The sequence below is a fragment of the Prinia subflava genome, chromosome 3, assembly GCF_021018805.1.
Source record: "Prinia subflava isolate CZ2003 ecotype Zambia chromosome 3, Cam_Psub_1.2, whole genome shotgun sequence".
NCBI classification, from domain to species: domain Eukaryota; kingdom Metazoa; phylum Chordata; class Aves; order Passeriformes; family Cisticolidae; genus Prinia; species Prinia subflava.
The window spans coordinates 93,377,957-93,401,588 of NC_086249.1; the positions used below are offsets into that span (position 1 = coordinate 93,377,957).

The 23,632-nt window shown below is 40.9% G+C and overlaps 1 protein-coding gene across 1 annotated transcript in view; it reads right to left on the reverse strand.

Annotated features, from left to right (window-relative positions):
* Positions 1-2,738: 2,738 nt before the first annotated feature.
* SMPX (small muscle protein X-linked) overlaps positions 2,739-23,632 on the reverse strand; it is a 40,503-nt gene continuing 19,609 nt past the window's right edge. Inside the window, exon 5 of the mRNA XM_063393571.1 lies at positions 2,739-3,932. The gene's annotated coding sequence lies outside the window, so the exon portion shown is untranslated. The remainder of the gene's footprint in view (positions 3,933-23,632) is intronic.

The following is a 23,632-nucleotide window of genomic DNA, read 5'->3' on the forward strand; positions in this document are numbered from 1 at the left end:
ATAAAAAATGGCCAAAGTGCCAGATTTTTAATGCCTGCTCATAAATAATTTACAGACTGCATAAAACAAGAGATAAATAAAAGGACCTTCTTTATCACCCTTGTGAGTACACTGAGCACGATCCTGGTGAGATGCCATTGAACCCAGTGAACTGTGTCTCCAGGCTTTGATTTGGGGAGCTCACATCCACAAACACAATTGCATTTAACTACAGATGTTTTACTGATACAGTATGTAAAGCAGTACAGTGGGGCCATGCTTTTACTGCTTTTTTTTTTTTTTAACTACCTCCTTTTACTGCTATCTTGCACCATCACAGAAAAGACAAAACTGCCAGTTTAGTTCTATAATTCAAATTAATGCATAAATCCAAGCCTCCAGAGTTTTAAGACAAATAAGACTATTTGCCTCAGAAGTGCAGAAGCCATATAATCTTTTAACTGAATGTGATTAAACCAGAGTAACCAATGGGGATACATTCAAACTCCCTAAAATTTTCAGGTAACAGCAATTATTATTATTTTACTTCTATCTTTATCTTTATCTCTGAGATAAATGTTTTCAGATATTTCTGTGCATATAACCAGAAAAATCCTTAGACTGTGATTTTCTTCACTGGCCAGTGATTAAAACTCTCTTCCCAAATGTGTTGGGGTCTTGCTCTCTCATTAGACCAGAGCCTCTGCTGTGGGCACTGCATGATACCTATTTCTGTTTTTTCTAACAGAACATGTTGACACAACAATGTTGAGCAATTTCTCTTAGATTAACAATATCTCCTTTTTCTGCATTAGGACCAAAAAAAAAAAAAAAAAAAAAAAAAAAAAAAAAAAAAAAAAGCAGAGCAGTGTGTAGGGAGTTAACAAAGGAAACTCTCCCCCACCTTTCCTGTCCAAGGCTTGGTGACAGGGATGATGACACTGAAATCCAGGTATTTTGCCTTATATCATGGGTCCCCTCTGAACTGGTTAGGGACAGGTGTGGAGGGAGCTTTTCTCTCTGGTTCAGCTGGAAGTGTTTGCTTGCAGCCATTCCTCTTGCTCCACTCTCTAGGGGTGGTCATTAGGGAACTCACTGCCTGTGAGTTCAGCTCATACCCACAGAGACTCCCATGTAACCACAGGAAATGGGCACGATTTTAGTATGATCTTTTATTATGTATTTCTGTGCTTGTTCTTCATTGTAAGACCTGAATCCTTCCCTAAATTTGTGCCAAAAGCAAACATCTGAGGGATAGAAGTTCCCATGCCCGAAGTACAAGACTGCAGAGTTGCTTGGGGTGCCTTTCACTGACCTGTGTGTGCCCTAGAGTCAGAACCTTTGACGCCTTAAGTTTTAGCTTTCATGTTTCTCAGATTCTGTGCTGCCTAGGGGTGTAGTTCTGAGCCTCGTATTCCGTGTTAGTAAGCTCTCTTCACAGAGCAGTGAGACAAAACAATCCTTTTCCAGTTGAGACCAAGGACAACAGTTCCAAGTTTTCAGGCCCAAAAGCACAAACAACAGTGGACTGAAGAGAGAACACGAGAAGGATGGGACTTCCTAATCTGGAGCTGTAATTGGACAATTAACCCCAACATGCAAATGGACCAAAACTTATAAAAGTGTGAGACCTTGTACATTTTGGGTCCATCTTGGATGAAGCCCTGGCCAGGCTCTTGTTCTGCCCAAAGTGTATCCTTTAAGACCTTTTAATAAATACCTACTTTGTTCTCTTAGCCCTGTCGAGTCTCTGTCAGGTCAGCCTTCCCAAGGCATCACCTTCCCTATGGCTTAGATGAAAAATAACCTCACTAGCACAAGAAGGTCCAGTCCAGTTGTAAACCCTTTTCTAGCTGAGACACAGAGAGTCTTCACAGCTTCCTTTTGTTCCTAGTACTTGGCTGATAATTTCATGTTTTACTAAGGATTTCTTGTAGTCCAAAGACTTAACTCAGGGTTCTGACTGATCCCCACTCCCATTAGCTGTCAGTCCCAAGGGAGTGTAAAAATCTTCATTTAAAATAAAAACAAAGCTCAGAAAAAGTATTCTTTGCCTCTGACTGGTCCCTCCCTGCTCTGAAGATGTTTCAGTGGCCCCTGGTGGTACCCCTCCATTTGGAAGCAAGGATTTGAAATCTGGCAAAAGAACCACACTTCTCTGTCAGGGATGGGTTTTTTTTCTTTCACCTACACATTCAGGTATGAGGACTGGGATGTGGCCACAACTCCCTCCATCTCTTGGCATTTCCACTGTGAAGTTTCCTACCTATAAAAGGAGGGAGGAAATGAGGCATTACCTTTCCCCAGTTCTCTGAAATTAGTGTTTTTAAGTGAGTAAAGAAAACAAAAGCCAAGGCCCTGACTCATGTCACCCTTGGCATGCTTTTGGATCTAGGGATTATGTATTTTCTCCTTTTTATCATTTCCATACTGGTGGAACAATGCAGTCTAATATCAGTGACTGATGATGCAGTGTTGGGGAAAATGGTTCCTTTTCGATTGAATAGACATGTTAATCTCATTGGGATGTAAATGAAAGGTGCTCCTGATGCATTCCATCTCTTGACACTTCCATTTCAACCTGTCCTTCAGGGATGTTCACCTCCAAGAAATGCATTAAGGGAAATCAGAGCATATAAGGATGAAGAAGGATAGTAAGCAATGTTGATATTAGATATTCAAAGTAAAAAATACAAGAATGTCATTTTAATTGAGCTGCAGAGAGTACAGCTCCTTTCTAATTTCCTGTACAAAGTAATGCAAATATATGGACACTTAAAATACAAAAATAATTTCAGTTAGTTCTTGCATTATCTGATAGAGCAACCAAGAATTAAATGGATGTCATTGTAAGTAATATTCATTTTGAAATCTGTTTTCTAACCAGAATAATTATCTTTATTTTATTTGAATAAACAAGAGCCAGGCAGAGAGTTTCAGAGTATGTAGAAGAGTTTAAATCAACATTAGAAGAATATTATTAAAAACAGCTCCTCATATCCTTTACAGTAAGTAACATAAAAGAGACCAAGGAGACACAGTATACTAAATTTCTCTAACAATGAGATCTCATTTCCAAAAATAGAATATGCATCAAACAGTCTTTTATGTACAGTCCATACAACACAAGCATCAAGGATTAATCACTCCATGTAAGAGGTGCTGTGATCACACATTACTTTTGCCCAGCATCCATATTCCAGTGTCCCCTTTTGATTTGAGCTTTTGAAGATAATGATCCTTCAAGCTATATTCATGAATATGTTCCATCAAGGTTAGATTACTGTTTATTTGCATAAAGGTTGCAGGTTTCTGTCAGCTACCTCACATCTTGTATATTCATTGTATAAAGGTGATGCATAAGTATCAAAACAGCAGTGCATTTTAGATTCTGGAGGAAAAGAAACATTTGTCTCTACAACAAAAGAAGAATATAGCTCAGCTCACCAGAAAAACATTGCTTTTAGTATTTTCATTTCCTTTATTACACATGATACATGATTTCTCTTCTGTAACTAGGAACTCACAACAGGACAAAAGATGTTACATTCCTCATTTATTCTGCATTTTGAGAGGTCATTTAAAAACTCTTTTGTACACATTGATATTTTTCAAAAATACAGAAACCAAATTAATTGAAAATAATGATGTAATTTTTAAAAGTTTTTTCTACTTTTGCTCAAACTTCAAATTACACTACTCCCTGCTCTCAGGTCAAAATCATTTCTGCACATACATATATCCATTGCTAGTTATTTTGTTTTGTTTTATTTCAGCACTACTTTCCTATGTTAAACAAAATGGACAAGAAGAAAGCATTGATATAAATGTACAAAGAAGATACTTCCTATGGGGTATTGAAGAGCTGGGAAGTTCATAGTCTTCATACAAATATATAAAATATTTGACATTTTCTCCACTCATTGGAATCCATTCAGTTTCACTTGTCAGACCTGTGCAACAAATACAAGACCAGGAATTAATCATTATCAGTGCACCCACGGGTATTTTCAGATGATGCAGAAAAGCTGTGAGGGGGAGGACACTCCCTGCACCTGCAAATTTTCCTTTGCTGACAGCATTTGTTTACATCCAAACTCAGAGAATACAAACCTTTGTGATCCACTAGCTTTTCCCACCTACTCTCCAGAACTCTGTCTGGTGAGATTTCATGATTCTGTCGAGACTTCAGGCCTTTAAAGCCTTGGTGCAGGGTGCTGGGGCTGTGCCCACCCCGCTGCCCATTTCATCTCAGCCATCCAGCAGTGGGCAGGGAGCTGGGCAGAGCCCGAGGGACCCAGCCCCAGGAAAGCCCTGCCACTGCCTCAGCAGGCACAGGAGGCAAATCCTGCCAAGTGGCCATGTTGCATCACTTCATAAAAAATCAAAGTGGTATTTAATTTTACCGTTCAGTACTACTTATGGATATATACATATATATGTCTGTGCATTATAATTTTTTTTAATTGCTTTGGTTATCCTCTCCTCTTGCCCTTTCTGTTCTGCCCGTTAGAGTTTTCTCTGGTGAGATTCCATCCAAACTGAATAGTCCTGGGGAATTTTCAGCTCCTCTTCTTTTGTTAGCATATATCTACCTGTAACAACTTTTGTCACAGCTCCACTTCTCCCCTATTTCTGCTTTAATTCTCATGGCTGAGCAGCTCTGAGGACAGTATTCTAGACACAGTAGCAAAGTATTTTCTGTGTTCTTTTCATAAATCCCACTGATTTATTTATTTATCTAAAGCAAGGTTGGTGGGACACTTAGCTTCTGTCTGGGGAGTGATGAGCAGTTCCCTTTGACCTGTCTACAGAGACTCTTTCCTGCATAGTCACAGCTAATCTGAAGCCCAGTTTAGGGCCTATTTCTGTTCTCTTTGAAGTTAAGAAATACCATGGTTGCTATTGATATCAGTGGTTCCAGACAGCACAATATTGAAAACCTGAAAACAGGTTTTGCAATCAACTTTAAAAAGGTCAAGACGCTAACTTTCTCAGCATATGTCTAATCAGCTAAGATATAAGTATTTGAGGTAGAGGAATATGTCTGCTTTTGCTAAGGTTTATTGAACTCATGAACTTTGAACAAGTGCTTACAAACCAGACAAAAAGTCACAGGACAGAACAAAAAATCCTCCAATCCTCCAGAACAAAAAAGACAGCCTTCTATATCTCATGATGTGTTACATGAAGGGAATTTTTGCTGTGCTTCTGAGCACATGCAGACTGTGCACACTTGAGCAAACAGTGGAGGGACATTCAAAAGTCTGGGATTGCTTAGCTTTCAGAAGAAACACTTCCCTCGAGAAGAGAGGTGCTATTAAGAGAAACCCTACATGGCTTATACTGTTTGAAAGTGATGGCAACCTTTAAATAAAGAAGTCAAATGTTAATTAATTTGTCTTGAAAGGAAGTGAGAAGGTGTCATTGCCCACAGTGAAGCAGCCATAGCACCACCTGTGTTACATGTTATGCTTCCAACACCCTCTGTGGCCATTAGCAGTCAAACGAGGTTGCTGTCTCGTGGCTGGGCTCAGTAAGGCAATGCACTGTTCTGTTTCAGCTGAAATTTCCTTCCAGTCAGGTAATTTTAGGTATTTCTCTTTCTGATCTCAAAAACAAAACCCAGCTTTAGGGCTGTATTTGATGGCTCCCTAGGATACACACGCACATGTAATCCTGTCCTATATAATTACCTCCTGCCTACACAAGCTCTCCACGTGCTTCAGCACTCAGGATTGTTCTCCTCTCTCTTTCAAACTCTTCTGTGCCGGTTCCTGAGTATCACTGGGTGGCTGTTTTCATGTGGTATGTGAATAAAACATTGCTGGCTATGACTGAACTCAAGGGCTCAAGCCTGGGATCAGGAGAAAGAGAGTGCAGGGCACAGCAGGCAAATCTGAGCGCAGTGTGGTCCTCAGCATCACAAGTGTTTTCTGATCCTTCTGCTGAAAGAGGCCAGTGACAGGTTCTGCTTCCAAACACATTGTGGGCAGACTGTGGCATGATGGACAGCTGTAATTTAGCATTCTGGGTTTTAAGATTACATGAGAATTTTTTGTACCTTTGGAGCAGATTCAGCATCTTAGATTTAAGGCTGTGTTTTCTGCAGGTGTCACCCTGTAGGAGACATCTGCCATGCATGGGAGCTCCATGCTTATCTTCTTTAAGTACTTTAGCCTTTCCTTACTTCCTGAGCTCCTAATGACAGCCATCCTGTGCTGGGCACATCAAGCCCCCAAGGACTGTGGTAATGCAAAGAAGATGGGAACAAAGCCCTTGGGTACAAAAAGGATGGAGGCAGACTTCCCTCACTGTGCCAAGAGACAGGAAAGAAGACAACAGGCACAAATGAAAATACAGGGAATTTAATCTAAATAGGAAATAAAACTTCTTTTACCATCAAGGTGGTCAAACACTAGTCCAGGTTGCCCAGGAAGGTTGTGGAGACTCCATTCCTGGAGATATTCACACCCTGACTGGACATGGCCATGAGCAATGACCTGAGCAATGGTCTGAGCAGGACACTGAAATGAATGTTTTCCTGAGGTGGTCTTGAGGCTCAGGCAGTCTGTAAGTCTGGCAGAGGCTTTGCTTGTCCCAGGGGAAGCTGTCCTCTACTCATGAGGGCTAATCCTTCTGAGGGGATTCATGGGCTATGAGCAAGGCCCCTCTTGCCCTTCCTGGTTGTGGAGCTATCAGTGAGTTTACAAACTAAAACAGCCAGGTATTATAAACAATATTACTGTGTTGTTAATAAGACAAGTAATCTCGTTGAAGGGATTACTTTCGGTCACGTGCTCCATTTTTTCAAATACTTCTTTGTCCTTTTTTGTTTCCTCACAGTTCCCACACCTTTGACCTTCAGCTCCCATTGAAATCAATATTAATATCCCTTAATACCTCCATGATCTCAGGGATGAAATGTCCAAACTGGCATTGTATCCCACCCAGCCAAGCAGGCACCTCTCTTCTTTCCCCCTTCCATGACACAGGTCTCTCACTAGGCAATGGACCAGAATGCCTGCTGTGTCCAGTTCTTGCAGTCACAACTGGGACACAGCAGCTCCAACCAAAGGAAACCCAGCCTGCTAGGAGACTGTGTGCCCACAAGAGTAGCTAGTTAGCAGGAGGAGCAATAAAAACAAAACAAAACAAAAAAACCCCAGGACCGTGCCACCTGCCATTCAAAAGAAGCAAATATCAAATTGCCATGAGGATAAATCTTTCCTTAGGGCTCAGACACTGAGGAAAATCAAGCCAATTTTTCTCAAATTTTGTCTAAAGTATGCTGCTTGCAAGTGGTGCTATTTTAACACCTGGTAGCTGTATTATCTTTCTTTCGGGTATACTCTCTGCTCTCTGGTTGCTTATAATTACTACCTGAGCTCCCTTTGCAGTCAGTGGCCCCTCTATTATCTCCCTGTGATGCTCTAATCCACTCAGACCTCCCACTGGCCAGCTGCAATTCTCCCTGTCCCAGCTCCCAAAGGCACTTTATTTTTAGAGCACTAACTCCTCCAGAGATCAATGGGAGGCTGTAAACTCAAAAATAGGTTGCTTATGGTACATTAATAATCCCCACAGTTATGTTCTGTGGTGATTCTTTCAGCTGCTGCAGGTTATCACCAGACTCCCTCACTGCTCCAATCGACCTTGCACTGAACAACCCTCAGCCATTTGAAAAAAAGAATATACTTGGGAGAAAATGCTTAAATGTTATCCTGATTAAGGGTGGACATAAGCACATGCTGAGGAACACTTTGAATCATGGAATTAGAGGGTTTTTTAGCCCTCAAGACCCTCACCATTCCCTGACTGAGAATCTGCAAAGCTGTGATTGCAGTTGGTTGGATGCCAGTGTCAGCTTCTGGAATAAAAGACTGGATCCCTGAGGTTTATGACCAGAGGAAAAACAGTAGCTGTTTTTTATATAATAAAATATTTAATGTTTGTGCTGTTCAACACAGATGCAACTGCAAAAAGAAATGCAAATAAAGAAATGAATTGCAAAATCTCACTATTTTTTTTTCCTTTTTCAAAATTACAGTTCTTAATTCTGCATCTCCCTTTTATTCTCTGAAAACACCCAACCAGTTAATAGCAAGCAGATAAAATATTTATTTAAAAAAAACAACTAGTAATTCTGGTTGTTAGTGTTTTCTGTTCTTAGAGATCATGCTAGCTGAACAAGAAGAAACATGAAATCCATCCAGATTTTGGCTGTATCTCCATATATGCAATAAAATGACTACATTTGGTTCTACTATTATTTAATTAAAGACCATACATTTGTGGGCACTAATTTTTTTTTCCTTATTTCAATAGTTCATTATGTATTTAACCCCAAAATTCTGTTAAGGCATCCTCTTTTATAAGAAGTAATTTTACACAGGAGAAAACAGACATTAGCACTTAAAGAAGATCAGTGATTATAACAAGTGCACCAAGGTTCAGTAAATGCCTCCCACTCAACAAGCTTCCAAAGTGAACGACCACATGATGTTTACTGCTCACCAGAACCCATTTATAGATCTCTTACTCACCACTATCTCAGTCATAAATGCAACCCTCAAAAAGAGGCAGCAAGGAGCTCTCTATCAGTGAGCAGACAGAGTTCACAGTTGGAGCTCTGGCCCTTGTCTCACCATGCTGTTTAGCCAGGCTGTGGATCATGATTTAGGTTATCCACACTTTAAACATTCCAAGCTGAAAGTGTTTCTTACATACCACGTGCATTGCACACGGACAACAGGTATGGCTGCTTGGAGAAAATTCTGCACCATTTGGAAAAATTGATAAAAAGGGTTAAAAAATGCCCCTTCAGAAGTGCCAGTGGGAAATGAAGGTAATGACTTCTTATGGAATTAGGAGGCCTAGGAAAGAGTTTTACTCCCATTATGTCATTTGAAAGACATCTGGCCATTCCCAGCAAACAGCACACTGGGAATGAAAAGGGTATCAGTTACAGTAAGCAAGAAGGGGACAGAGGTCATGAATGTCTGTGAGTCTGGAGCAGAATTAGCCTAGAATTACAAACACACTGCTCTACAGAAGGAAAACCTGGACAAAAGGTGAATCCAGGGACATGTCTCCTTTCATTGCTCTGGTGAATTGTCAAGGTGAAATAAAGCCAGACTATCTCCTTAGACTCTCTAATTCCCCTACACATCTGGTAAAAGCCTTGACCTTTTGCAGACAGTGACCTGGAGTGCCAGTGGATGTGCTTTATTCCTCTCTCCTCACTTCCCTTTGATGGGCAGCACTTGCTACAAGCAGCTTCTCCCATGCTTTAATATTTATATCATATCGAGATCACTGTCCACACAGATGCCAGAGGAAGCAGCAGGAAGTCAAATGTGCTCCAGGTTAACACATTAAAGCTGTGATGGGATGCCAGAGAGATGTTTTAAGTTGCAAAGGGGAGGGAGTTTATCCCTTGACTCCTTTCCAACGATATCTGGTTGACTAAATGAAAGATCCTACTTTAAATTAAACTATGCTTTCCTGCATGTTTTTTTTACAAAGCATTTCAACACATTTGTTATATTTCTGTCAGGATAATGAGAGCAACTCTCATATAGCTGAGCATATATGATATGGCTTTTGAAATATGTTTTCTTTCATTTATATTTTCTGGGCATTGTCCCTGTGAAATATTGGAAAGATAAACACTTCGGGTTTTTTTTTAAATTACTTTTATCTCCTCTTTTTTTTTTCCCTTTACCTATAGTCAATAAAAAATATGTAAGAAAACAGCTGCAAATGGAACTGTAGGTTGCACATACACATACATGCAGGGTTTCAAAACGAAAAGAGAAAGGTCAGAATTTTTATTCTTTCAATTTTTCTGACAAAGAATGCTAGGCAAAAAATATTTTCCACCAAAATGCAAGAATCTTTTTAATAACAAACTCTGCTATCTTCACTATGAAGAACTTATTGAAAGCCACATGCTCCTTTTGACATACATACATTCTTTCTCTAATTTGCATCTCAGGCAGTGTGACATGGGGAGTGAAGGACAGTTTTGACCCTTTCACTGTTTGCAGTTTGGCAGTGCACACAAAGGAGCTGCAGCTCCGAGTGCTGTGTAACAGCAGGTCTAGTCAGACACAATAGACCCCTTTATTTAAGACAGGGAAAGTCAGGTGGAAACATTTCTCCTGTTATACTGCTATCAAAATTTCTTGCTACCTGCACTGACACAAAGCTTTGACACCAAAGGAACTTGCAAAAGAGACACAATTTCTCTCAGTGGTTCTGAAATACAGCTGTCAAATAGAAATTTTTCAGATCAACATGAATTCTAAATTTTTGTTCTCTGAAAGACCTAATGTCTATAAAGACATGACACTTGTCATTCTTTATATTTTTATATTTTATATATTTTTAAGTGCAACCCAGATACTGATGAGCCACATGTATGTGGTCCAAAATGTTACAATAAATAGAAATTTCAAAAGTGAACCTCTTCTCAGACACCAGCATTTCTATTGAAAAATAAACAAATATCCCTACCTCTTGACTAGTACTAATTCAAGACTTTTGGGATTTGTAGTGAGTTACAAAGTCTACAACCTCTAGAGCATGGAAATGTGTTCTGAACTTCCACATCTCTTTAGACCTACCACTTATAATTTTACTTTTGTTTGGGTATTTCTTGGCTGAGAAAGCTGCCTAAAACATTATGCTGGGCTGCCAGTTCTCATTTACATGAAGTAGAACTCTGATGAGCATGGGGTTTTTAGCTAATGGATTCACTACAAATGCTGATTTAAATATATTGTCTATAAAGATAAAAACCAACAGTTTCTTAAAGCTGGCAAAGCATATCTTGAAGTGTATCATATCTGAGTAGTTCATAAAGAGACAATTTTAAAGGACTGATTATGCAGAGCACTTTGAAATGTTATTACAAAGAAAACCCTATACAAATTCTGGTATACTCTCTGTTATTAGTATCATTACTACGTCTGCAATGACTTTTTCTGGAGCTATCCTTTACATTTTCTCTCCATATTTGTATAGGTTTTAAAGCACAGTGGCTGTAACAAATGCTTACTTCACATTAAATTCAAGTTTTCATTTTAATTTTCTGCTTTTCTTTAAATTTTCACTACAAATTCTTGTAACTTAAAGTGTCACCCCTATAAAAAGATTTTGCAGACCCATCTTCAGTTGCTTTTGGGATTGTATGAGGTCATTTGTGATTCATAATGGCTAGCAAAGATTAAGCAGCATATACCATATGCTGTGATTAAAGTTGTTGATAAGGAGCTGCAGTGGCTCTTTTTACCTCTGTTAATGAGAACTATGCTGCAGCACTTTCTACCTTTTAAATTTGTGTCTTCTGAAGAGAAAAAAAAAAAAAAGCTTTTCCTTTCCAGCACTTTAGTAAGCTCTGCTAGGTCCATGCAGGTGTGTGCCTACAATTATTATACTGTGCAATTATATATCAATATAGGGAAAATTGTTCTCTGAGTCTATGTTAAGTGGTTCTCCTCCACCTATACAATCTCTGTGTTAAAAAACATTTGTTTCCCGTGGAGGCATCACTCAAGAGCTTGGTCATGGCTGTCAGGTATCATCCTGACCATATTAGCAAGTACATCTAAATAATCAGTTAATGAAGCCAAATGACTTAAAGAGCTTACATAGCAAGAAGTTTATGTTGGTGGGTAGAGAGGGATTTCTTGGACAGTTTAGTTATATTTAATTTTCATTCTCCATAACAGCAGACAGTGAAACTCCAGTAATTACCATTGCAGCAAATTCATCACATCAGTAAGGCAGCCAAAGCCTAATGGCTGATCCTGCAAAGCATTTATTACCTCCTTTGAGGTGCAACAAATCCTATTGATTTCTCCAATGATAACCAAAACCACTCAATTGCTTGCAGGCACAGGGTGGAAAACAGCCAGCAGCAGTGCACCTGGGTGGTGGCATAGCATGAAAAAGAAAAGAGGTTGCTAGGAGCCCTTGTGGACTGGTAATTGTGATGTCCACAAGAGAAAGATCTATACAGAAGGGACAGACAAAGCACTAATAGAAATAAAATAATGATTAGTAAAATACTCAGTACGGAAAACAGACTAACAAAAAAAATCCAAAATAAACTACAAAAATATTACAAGAGGAAGTCAAAAAAGGCCGTGACATTTAAAACAATGGGACATCTTTCTTGTACTGAGAGTGGTGATGCAATATGAAATTCACCCTCTGAGAGTTAATTGCCTGACTGGGGTTTCTCAGGCAGGGCATGTCTCTGTAAACAAAATTTCCAGCTAGGAGAAAATGTATATGGTGGTGAGTGCTCTTGCTGCAGAGGCTCCCTGCAGCCAGCACTTGGCAGCCCACCACAGAGCTGACGTGGGGAAAATACCTCAGAGGTTGTCTGCAGCTGAAGTACAAAGGCAAGAACATGATTACTGGTACTGAACTCTGTAACTTGGATCAAACATGGTCAAATTATTATACAGCTAAAACACAGAATTCCTGAATTGCTTCAAAAGTGACTTGTGAGTGTGGGGGCCACAGGCTTCGGGCTGGATCGTGATGAACCCACCAGAGGCATCACAGCTCCAAACCCTCTCACATCCCACGTAGGACAGCAGAATCAGGAGGACCAAAGCCATTTTGCACCTCCCAAGCCCTTTCTGCCTGTTCTCTGTCCTGTGGAAGGCAGGCCCTGGCCAGGCAATAGCACAGAGACCCAACAGCAGGAGCTGTGCCTGGCACAGGAGGAGGATGTTTGGTGAGGCATCTCCCAGCCTTCAAAACCCTCCAGCAGCTTGGACTGTAAAATTCCATAATGATCCTAATGGCACCAGACCCACAGCACCAAGGGTTTGAAGCTGCTGAACAACAGCTGTCGCAAGTACTTAGAAATGTTATCTGGGGTGGACAGAGCTGGAAATCTAACAAGTCAAAGCTTCTTGACAAAAGTGACTGATTCAGTTTAAAAATTGGGATTCCTTCTCAGGAAACTGTAAAACCCTAGGTACTCTCTGCTTTTCTGGGAAAATTCAAGCCACCCAGTTTTGTTTTTCTAGAAAAATATTTGATTTTGGGAGGCTGCAATTTGGAGGAAGATGATGGTATTTTTACTGACATTTTTATAGTAGGGCAAAGACTCTTCCAGGTGAATCCTTCTGGCAGTCTTACTGTAGGCCCTCAAACAGTGCAAAAAAAGCCATTGCAGGGGTAGGCTATCACCCTCAGGATTGTGCTGCCTCATGCCATATGAACTCTAAAATGCACAACTGTGCCACATAATTAAATTATGAACGATGATTTTCAAATTGTTTTGCACAAAAGAGATTCTGAAGGAAGGCACTGGCCTTGGACTTCTTTTACCCTGGCACTTCATTTGTGCTGGCTCTTCAAATCAAATATTAAAGCTTTACCTGAAATTATGTATGAAACAGTCTCAGAAATCCAAATGCAACCTATCACACAGCAAAATGCTGTGGCTGGAAAGGCTCTATGATTTCACACCTGGATGCTCATGTCTTTTGCTATTGTCATGCTGGCTGCCACTTAAAATTCCTGATAAGCTGGCATTTTCTCCAGAGACACACGCCCAGCGCTAAGCAACACTGCCTCATGTCTGCATGGTTTTCACATGCAGAGAAGGGCTTGAATATTGTTTGTATTTTTTAAATTTAAAAAATGACAAGCAAAAGGTTAAGAAATTATTTTTGCTGGAGATGGTAGAGCTGCAGGGAGAAAGACTGTGGAAAGTGAAATCTTTGGCTGCTGATTCCTATGGAGTCCCTCACTAATGGCATTTCTAAAGTGCCACTGATCTTTGTTGACAGCTGACTTTTGTGGAGTCAGTGGCTTTTTCTTTCTCAAAAAAACATGAGGAACTTAATGATAAAAAGCGCATATTAAAATAATATTGACTTGCTAAATGGCTCACGTAAGCATCAATTAATCAGTGAAGATTGAACATGAAGCCTTATAGTATTATTCATATTCAAATATTAAAATATCAATACCAAGTTTTCTTTCCCCTATACTTAAAGTGAGGTAGGCTACTTCAGAGACTTATTGGTATGTAGAAAAGATGACTCTGCATTGCTGTGCTTGTTCTGTACCCACGCAAAATTTTGTAGCTATGAGATGGTATGAGGAAAATTGTTATGAATCATAAAATTCAGGCAACACAACATAAGGCAGACTGTACAGTATGTTAATTCATGTGCAATGACAAACACATAAACACTAACCCTTACCTTCCATACTGCCTGATTTTTCACTTCCTATCAGACTTTAATATTGTCTGAAGATTTTTATTTCATTACCCATAAGAATTCACATATTGTCCAGGATCCTAGCTCTGCCACTCATTTTTTATTGCAAATACTTTCTATTTTTGTGCAACTTTGATGGTTGAGAAGAAAGGTCTAAGCACTGGGTGTTGACTGGTTAGACTTTCGAAAGCCACGTGTTCAAACTTTGGCAAGACAGACTGTTGTCTTACATTTGTCCCTGAAAAATAGGCACATTTAATGTTGATTTTAGAAATGATTATGCTAAAAAAAAGTTTTACAAAACAAAGTGTGATCATGAAGTCTTATCCTGAAGGTAATTGATTTGGGGGGTTGTTTGTATATGTTTACTTTGGGATTTTAATTATATATATATATATTTATATCATGACAGTTTATGAATTTCAAGTTCCAGGGCAATGAAAATAGAAGCAAACAGCATCTTGGTGTACTGCAAAAACCCTTTCTTCCTTCAGTGAAGCAAAAGGTGAAATGACAAGAGAATTATCAGGTTGGATAATTACTGGAGGAAAAGACAAGTTTGCTTGATTTGTTGCTTGAGAGTTGGCATGGGCTGAGGCTGCTGAAATTTATTTAAAATGCAATGAGTTTTTGTACCTTAGAGTATGCCAAGAGTCAAAATGGGCCAACATTTTTCTGATGGAACATTTCTCCACTGGGAAAGTTTTGTGCTTTGAAAATGTAACTTTTTATGGAAACATTTGGCTTTCAGCAATTCTCCTGATGCAACATGGAACCCTGAGCATGACTGACCTGGCCAGTTTTGTACCCCAGCAGCTGCCCAGGAGGCTGGTGCTGCCCTTTGACTTTGGGGGCTTCCAAGGGTCAGCAATTTCAGGTCTGACAGACTCAAAAACCCTAAACCCTGCTCAACACTCCTAACATTCAGAACCTGTTAGACATAGTTTCCCAAAACAGAGGAGAAATCCTATATTTTTAAACTTTAAACAGTATGGTTTAACCCCAGGTATTCCTGCTCCCTTGTGGTTCAGCTGAGGGCAGGGCCTAAATCTGCAGTATAACATAAACTTGGCATTCTCAAACTGGTTCCTCAGCCTCTGCCTCATCTCAGCCTCCTGCTGCATTGACCTGCACCTTCATTCAGCTGTGTGATGCCAAACACTTTATTGCTGCCCTTGAAGATTCATTTTGACAACCACAAGCTCTAAAAATGAGCTGTATACCCAGTTTCCTCCAGACTCAAAGACTGACTCATAGAAAGTGAATAATTATTTTTATGAATGGGTCAGAAGCCAAGCCCCATGTAGATGCTGAGCAATACTCACACATATATATCAATAATGACAACAATTATAATAAAACCCTGTTTGGCCCACAGTGATTTCTAGCACACAATAAGAAACAATTCATAGCACAAAAATCTGAGGCAAATGGAGGGATAAGCAAAAGACAGCTCAGTTATATTGGGTATAATAATCAGCAGACTTACAGAAGGAGCTGCTTGACTGCTGACACACAGCAATGACTATTATTTTTATGCAGCAGGCTTCCTGAGCCCCCCTGGGGCAGTATTTTGAAAGCATTTAGCTGATTAAACATGCAAGTCCCTAGGAGTGAGGCACTTAGCGTTTCTTTGGGAAGCTGAGGAGATACCTAATTGCAGGTTTAGAGAGCTCCAAGTACTTTAGAAGCTTGCCCTCTAGTTTCCCTGAAGAGTTACTGCCACGATGCAGTATTTACTGATATGTTTTGATTGGGATTTATCTCACTGTTACAGTTATTTCCCCCCCTTAAAAAAAAAAAAAAAAAAAAAGAAAAAAATCCCAAACCCACATGCTACCAACAATCAACAGTGTAAATAAACTAGATTCACCATTAACCCTTTGGGCAGTGCTCTGTACTAAATCATTATATCAGTAGAGTTGACAAAACCACAATTCATTTGAAAACTAGTGCTTGGTAAAAAAACAGTCTCTAATAATGGCAAACCCAGAAGCATGAGAAGACAAAAGACTGTCAGAAAAGGGTCTTTTGCATTTTTAGCACTTCAGATTGCTGAAGCAGCTGAAGGACACGCTGTTCCTTTACATAACTATTGAGGAGAGGCTGGGGAAAGTAAAACAATCACATTTCTGTGGTAGCCAGGGAAACATAGAAGGGCAGCAGCACAACCTACCTGCTTCTGCTATTGGAGTTAAAGGGAAAAAATGCAGCAGTATAACCTCTACAGACCCTGTTTGAACGGAGGGCTGGTGCCCCTTGACCCGCCACCCTGGGAGGAGGGATCATCCTGGAGATGCTCCCCTGCTGCTGCCTGACATGCTCCCCACTTTAAAACTAAACTGCAATTAAAGCTACAAAGAGAATTCACTTCAGAATTCACTTCCTAGAGCTGAACACCAGTGAGGGCTTTGCCAGGATCTGTGTTTGTTTGGAGGTCTCAGGAAAGGAACATAGCTCTGCTGTAATTTTGGCTCTTTCAGGACTTTTGAGGGATATCATGGGCACTTGGACAGCTTGAGGCTCTGTGAGAGCAGCACACACTGTTAGGTGTTGCTCTGTTACTGAGAGAGAAGATGTGTCCAGAGATCCCAGACAGCTGAAGTGACATTTAGTGGTCCTTGCTGGCCTCTGAAGGCAGGGGATGTTACTTCTTCTCAAGTGTGAGGCTGGTGTGGAGCCAGGTGGCTCCTCAGCACAGCTCCACTGCAGGAACAAGGATGGGCAGCACGGGGGTCTTGGGGCTGGGGCCAGCCCAGTGCTGCTGAACCTGAAGCAATCCCTATCCCTAAGCTCTCTAAGACTGATTTCTTTTTTCTCAATGCATTAGCAGCAAGCTCTGTGATGTTGAAGACACTGAGAAGAGGCTCATCTCCAAGAAAGAAAATAGAAATCTCAGCTATCTCTATTTGGGCAGCAATAACCAATAACCAATTCATTCATCATGAATTTTGCCTCTTCTGCCCAGTCTGTACTGCAAATAACCCACATTTGACTCTCTGTGCTAGTTACAGCTTCTAAAAATGCTACTTTCTCCTGGTGATATGGCTTCTTCTCACAGAATTCATAATGTATGAGTGAGTGTTGTTCCATATAAATATAGTGTATCTACAGTGCATCTATATATATAAATATAGTGCATCTGATATGCCCACAGATAATGTCACAGCACAACTGAGCATGGTACTAATCATCTACCTGTTTTCTTTCAATATAACTCTGGCACGTGCAATAAAAAGAGAGGGCCTGAGACAATGGTCACACCCCTGTAAATATACTCACAGATGAGACAGAAGTTGGCTGTGGTTTTATTTTCAATACATTTAAATCGAGACTTAGTGGTCTCTGTGCATTTTGCAAATACTTTTCCTGAAATTCTTAGCACTTTGTATGAAGCAAAGTATATTGAAAAATATAGCAAATGGGAGGAAAAGGAAAGGGTGGTAAGAAAATGATTGCCAACTCAAAACCCAACATAGTTTTTCCATAAGCCACATTCTCTGCATTCTCTTCTGCATATTTAAGTCTCATCCTAGGTTTTATGGCTCCTTTGCCATGGAGAAGTGAGAGTTCTTAATCAGCTCTGGAAATTTGACAGCCGTCTTGCACCCAACCCAGAGGATCTCCTCAGAGATGGGAAAGCATGAAACCAAGACATCATGTACAAGCTGTTAATTTAACTTGGCATATTACTGACTGTATCAGAAAATTGTGTATTCTGACATCTGGTCCATGCAGGATATGCTCAGTTCTTCACATTATCTCCCTTCTTCAAAGCTACTGCAGGTACTGGGGCAATTTGTCTCTGCCTCTGGACTAGTAACTTAATATTTGATAGATAAATCTACTGCACATGTATCTTTTTTTCACATCAGTAACCAGTATATATACATATATATATATATATGCCCACACATAACCTATAAACACATATGCTGTGTTTATAGGTTTTGGTCATTTATTAGGGTTTCAAAGGTAAACCCATCTTTTGCCAAGGAATATTTAGGTTTCTTCAAAACATAAATGAAAGTGTTACAACATGTTGCCTGTCCTGTTAATACTTGATTTGCAATCTGTGGCTGGTGAGCATTTAGAAATGAGTTATTAGGATTGACTGGAAGACATATGGGAGAACTAAACTTTCTCACTGCACCATGTTTCGAAACAGAAAATTGTTTTTTGACTAAACAAATTGAAAAGGGAAAAAAATATGTTTCCACAGAGAAATAGAAGGGAAAGCTGAGAGGAATCACCTGCTGTTAAAAAACAGGCACCAGAGAGCAATTCTATTTTGGTTTTGAATTTGCATGGCCATGATCTACAGTTTGTGTGGAAAAGATTTCTTTTGGGCAGAAAGGCTCCTCTCAGCTCCTGCTGGAGCACTGGCCTGGCTGTACCAGCCCAGGTGCTGGCTCTGACTGCACAGACAGAGCCCCATTCACTGTCAGCAGGGAGCAATATGAAGATTCAAATTTGGAGTGTGATTTGAGATGCACTTAAGTGATTTTTGACCACAGCTCCCACTGAGTGGCCTCGGGGTTGAGGTCACCACTGGTGGACAGTCTCAGCAATTTGGACGCCTCAGGTCCAGATGAGATGCAGGTACTTAAATCCAAGATTGTGGTCCTCAAAACCATGAACCAGCTACACCCTAACCTCAAACTGTGCTCATGCCCATCTAAAATGACCTGAGTTTAAATTACCCTGCTCATCTGAGTACCAGGGAGATGTGTAAACCTGAGCAGCACCCAGCAGCTTGGTGGGTTTCCACAGCATTTATCCTTCTCAGCACCTACATAATTGCATCAGACTGTACAAAAACACAGCAGCAGCCACCCTGGTTTCTTTCAAATCACAGCCTGAGGAGACTGTTGCTACACAAATTAGCTTTTAGACATGGTACACAGCAATCCACAGGCCAAGGCACATGGAAGCAAGTTTCCTTCCTGCCAGTTGAGCTTCACATTGCTAAGCTGCCATCAGGCTGACTTGTCTACAGATTATCTTAATTCATTTCTGCACAGCAGCTGAGCTTTAGCTTGAAGTCTAGAAAGGGCCCCCCTGCCAAGGTAGTCTGCAGTCTCCAGGGAAGCAAGAATTGTGGGGTTTAATCCTTTTGAGGCAAAGAAGGACCTGACCTGGTTTATTCATGCTTCCTGGCTGTGTATGTGTGCGATAATCACTGAGCCAAGGCAGAAGGGCGGGGCCACCAGCACATCCTTTCTCTTGCATGTTTGCAAATTTTTCTACTTGCTTTTAAAAAAGTTGGAGCATATCTGGAGGAGACAGTTCACACGGTTTATCCAGTGTGATGGGAAATGTCTCCTGGCTTTACTGAGAACATTACTGAAGCCCCAGGGGAAAAAATCTGGTTGTTTTCTATTTTTTTTTCTGTAAGCTATGTCTAAACAGCTTTCCACACAAGCTTCACCATGCTGCTTGCAGAAGAATCTCAAGGGTTTGTAACAGCACATGCAAAACCATCTTTTTGAGACAGCAGAAGTGTGGGTTTCTGTAGGGCAGAAAGTTTCTGAAGGGACCTGTGTGATCAGAGGCACTGAGGACTGTGGGTGAGACACGACTCCATTTTCCTCTCTCTGTAACCCTGTACAAAATTTCCTGTTGGGAGGAACCAAGACTTATCCCTGAGCAATGCTGGAGCACCCTGGCAGGAGAAGACAATGCTGGCCTTCGTGCATCCCTTGGGATACAGCAGTTGATGCAGCGGCAGTGCCATGGTGTCGCCAGCTGCTCCCCATCCTGCCTGCCCTCGGGGTCTGAGGCACTCCAGCTCCCCTTTCCAGTGATGAAGCCAGCAGGGCAGTAAGTGTTTCCAGCAGCTGGAGTTCAGGAAGCTGCTCCCTCTGGTAGGTCATGCCCAAGGATCACCTCCACGGCAAAGGGAGCACAAAGGGACACAGATGAAGTGTCCCTCTGAGGCAGATCAGAACACAGCAGTGCAAGGTGTTGTTCTGCCATCCTTGATGGCTCTCTGGAGATGCCTGCATCATTCTGCTCAGCATGGGTCTGGCCCATACGCTGTTAATAAAATTCCAGACACTGTGGAGGGATGTGAAGGAATGCTCCATTGGCTCAGGGTACTCTACTGCCACTGCACATGACCTTCATACCATGGGCTCGGCTCGATGGAAATGGCTAAGATGCCAAAAATCTCACTGCAGATGGAGCCCCAAGGACTTGACTTTGCTGCAGGATGGTCGATCTTTAGCTCAAAAAGCAGGCTTTTAACCCCAGGTCAGAACAAGCTTCTCTGAGAGCCAGCCTCCACTCATCCCTATGGTGTTTATTAAAGCAAGGCATTGCAGAAGTTGGAGCTGATCACCCCATTTGTCATCCTCGGGTTTTTTTAATTTCAACCAAACTGCAGGTAACTTCACACTTGGACATGGCCCAGAAAGCTACTGTTTATCAACAGAAAGGTGTTCTGTGCCTGGTTTCACACAGGTTTGGCCAGGCTCCTCCTCTCTACACATGTAAGGCAGAACACAAATGTGGCTTGTGACAGACCTTGAAGCATTCACAAGCTCAGCAGTGACTCAGGTGTTGTCTGCTGATGTGTTAAACTGTAGCAACTGGAACAGACAACACTTAGCTGCAGAATTAATTTGCCCCAGAGTAATTATTCACATATAGGATAGTCTATCAATTCTGTTCCAGAATAAAAATTTTAGAAGCATATGAAAAGCAGAAAGAGATGCAGTACTACATTAACTGCTACTTTTTAAATGAAGGGCTTAAACTAAAAAAAGGGTACATGTGTGATACACCCATCTGGACTCACTTTACTTTCAGCAAAATGGACCGAAAAACTGAAAGTATGCCTTATCTTCACAGAGAGAGCTCTTCTTTTCTTGAGAACTAAAAGAGAGAAATATTACATATTTTTCAAAAATAAATGCCTCCATTCAAAGCCTGAAGAGACAGATCAAATCAAATATTTTCAGACAAAACTACAAAACCACAAAACCAAGGAAATGGAGAAATTCAAAATTAAAAGGTTTGAGATCCTTCATTAAGTATTTAATGGAGGTCTGAGATCCTTCATTAATTTTAGCAGAGGACATACTCTATCCCATCTTCAACAATCTTTGTGAAGGGTACTGCACTCAAGAGAAGTGTGATTTATAAACACAGGAAAACTGAAGCTGTTCCTTTTCCTGTATTCTGCCTATTTTAGCTCAAATATTTGGTTTCAAATCTTTGGATATGCATCTTCTTCCATCTCAGCACATACTTTGTGTTGGTTTCATCTTCTGTGTAAAGGCAGCACGTTTCAAAGCTTTGAAACAGCAGTATCCAGTTGTTGTCATCATCCTTCCCTCAGAACAGGAGCAGTTTGGCTTTGGGGGAAGCTTTTTGTCCTTTGATGTTTCCTCAGTAAAAGCAATTTCGGCAGCCCTGCTGCCCCTCTGTGCCCAGCAGCGTTTCTGCTGCCGGGGCTGCTCTGCTGGGAAGCAGGGCAGGCACAGCCAGAGCCCTCTCCTTCCCTAAGTGCATGCACAGCCACAGCCATTATTTGCTCTGAGATTGCTTTTCTGTGCCCTGAAAGGCTCTGCAAATTCACGTAGGAGTAACAGCAATTTTCAGACAAGGTGTGCTCCAAGGCAATAAATGAGAACAAAGACCCGGGAGAGCTAAAAGCTGAAGGACTCAATTTATTTCTTTTATCCACTGAATGACTGAATTATTAAATTGAAAGCAATGCTACATCAGCTTTACCAAGGTGGGGGAGTCAGCTCTGAACACCCAGACTGAGGGCTCTATTCTGCTTTTATGGAACCCATATCTGTATGTGAACCTCAACCAATTGCAGTCAGAAGCAAATACAGCCCCACTGTTACAGACAGTAAATGGCAGGACAAAAACCAGGCATTATACTTGTTCCCAAGCTGAAGCAAAGTTTAGTTCAGCTGAGTCTCCCTTCAGCTAGCTACAACCCACAGCAAATCAAATTTGAAAGATAAATTATGGCCAACACTGAGAGTAAAAATAACATGTATTTCAGCAGGAAAATGCTCATTTATGCTGTGTCCTTTGTTCACATGGAAATACAGTGTATTTGAGACTCCTTTGGCAAATCAAAGGGGAATTATGAGGTTAAAACAGCAGCAGATAGGGTCAGAAAAACCCAGCAACACTGGAAGCTGAGTATTTCCTCAGCAGTGTTGACAATAGGGCACTGGATCTTGGGATCAGTGTTGTGGTGAGCTCTACCTACATACAATGTTCTACCTACACACAGTGAGCTCAGGCACTACAGAATGTTATTTTCTGAAGAAACTTGCAAACAAGTGTGAAACAGAGGTAGCCTGGGCACTAGAAGAGCTACGTTTTTTAAAAGAAGACCCCAGGAGCAATTTGGTGGCTGAAGCAGGTGCAGTCCTGAGTACAAAACAAGGCTTGGGACACTTGCAGATGGCCTGCTCCTGGACAGGGGTCTCAAGGCTCATGCCACATCGAGCCACTTCTGCAAGAGATGACAAAGTACAGTAGAGCAGTAATTTATGTGGGTTTTAAGCACAAGGCTCTGAGAACATAATTAGGTAGTCCTCTATCAAATGAAATGAATAAAAACTATGAAACAAAATGATGAGGCACTAAATTTAGAAGAAAATTTGCTTGATTATCACATCAGAGCTGAGATATTTCAGCTCATACTGTCAGCTTAATTGGCTACAATTTATGTAGATTTGATAAAACTATCTGAGCTGTTACTAACGTGGGAAGTCACACTTCATGTATTCCAAAGCAGTTAGCCTTTTCACTCTGATGCAGCACTTGAAAACCTTGTGCTGAACACATTCTGAACTTTATAAGGTGGGAATTTCTGGAATAGCTTATTATTTTGTGTTTCTGATGATTTCTGTCATTACAGTGTCTGATTGCTCCAGGCAAACCTAGCACTGGCAGGACAGTTCCCAGGAACAGAGAAGCAGCACTCATACCCCTCTAACAGAGATCAGGATGATCTTGTTCCTGCTCTCCAGTTTCTAATGCCCACAGCTCCCTGGCTATAACTAGTTCTGTGTGGATTTATATGCATATGACTTGGGATAGATGTCTTTCCAGTCACAGGACTTTCTCCTAAATACTTGGACCTGTTCACACAGCAATAACTGCAGTTTTAGGGATTCCTGATATCCTGTTCTGAGGTTTCCAGGAAGAGTGCAATCCAGTGGTACCTGTTGTTAGATGCTGTAGCTCATGGGCTAACTCTTAACACATCTAGCAGAGATAAGCAAGAAAAAGCCTGTTGACTATTCCTTCTTCACACTTCTCTGACCCCTCAGCATCTGCTATCTACAGGAGGCTTCCTGCCTTTCTGAGCTTCTTTTGAGGGATGTCACCCCAGAAATTGCATCTCACTCAGG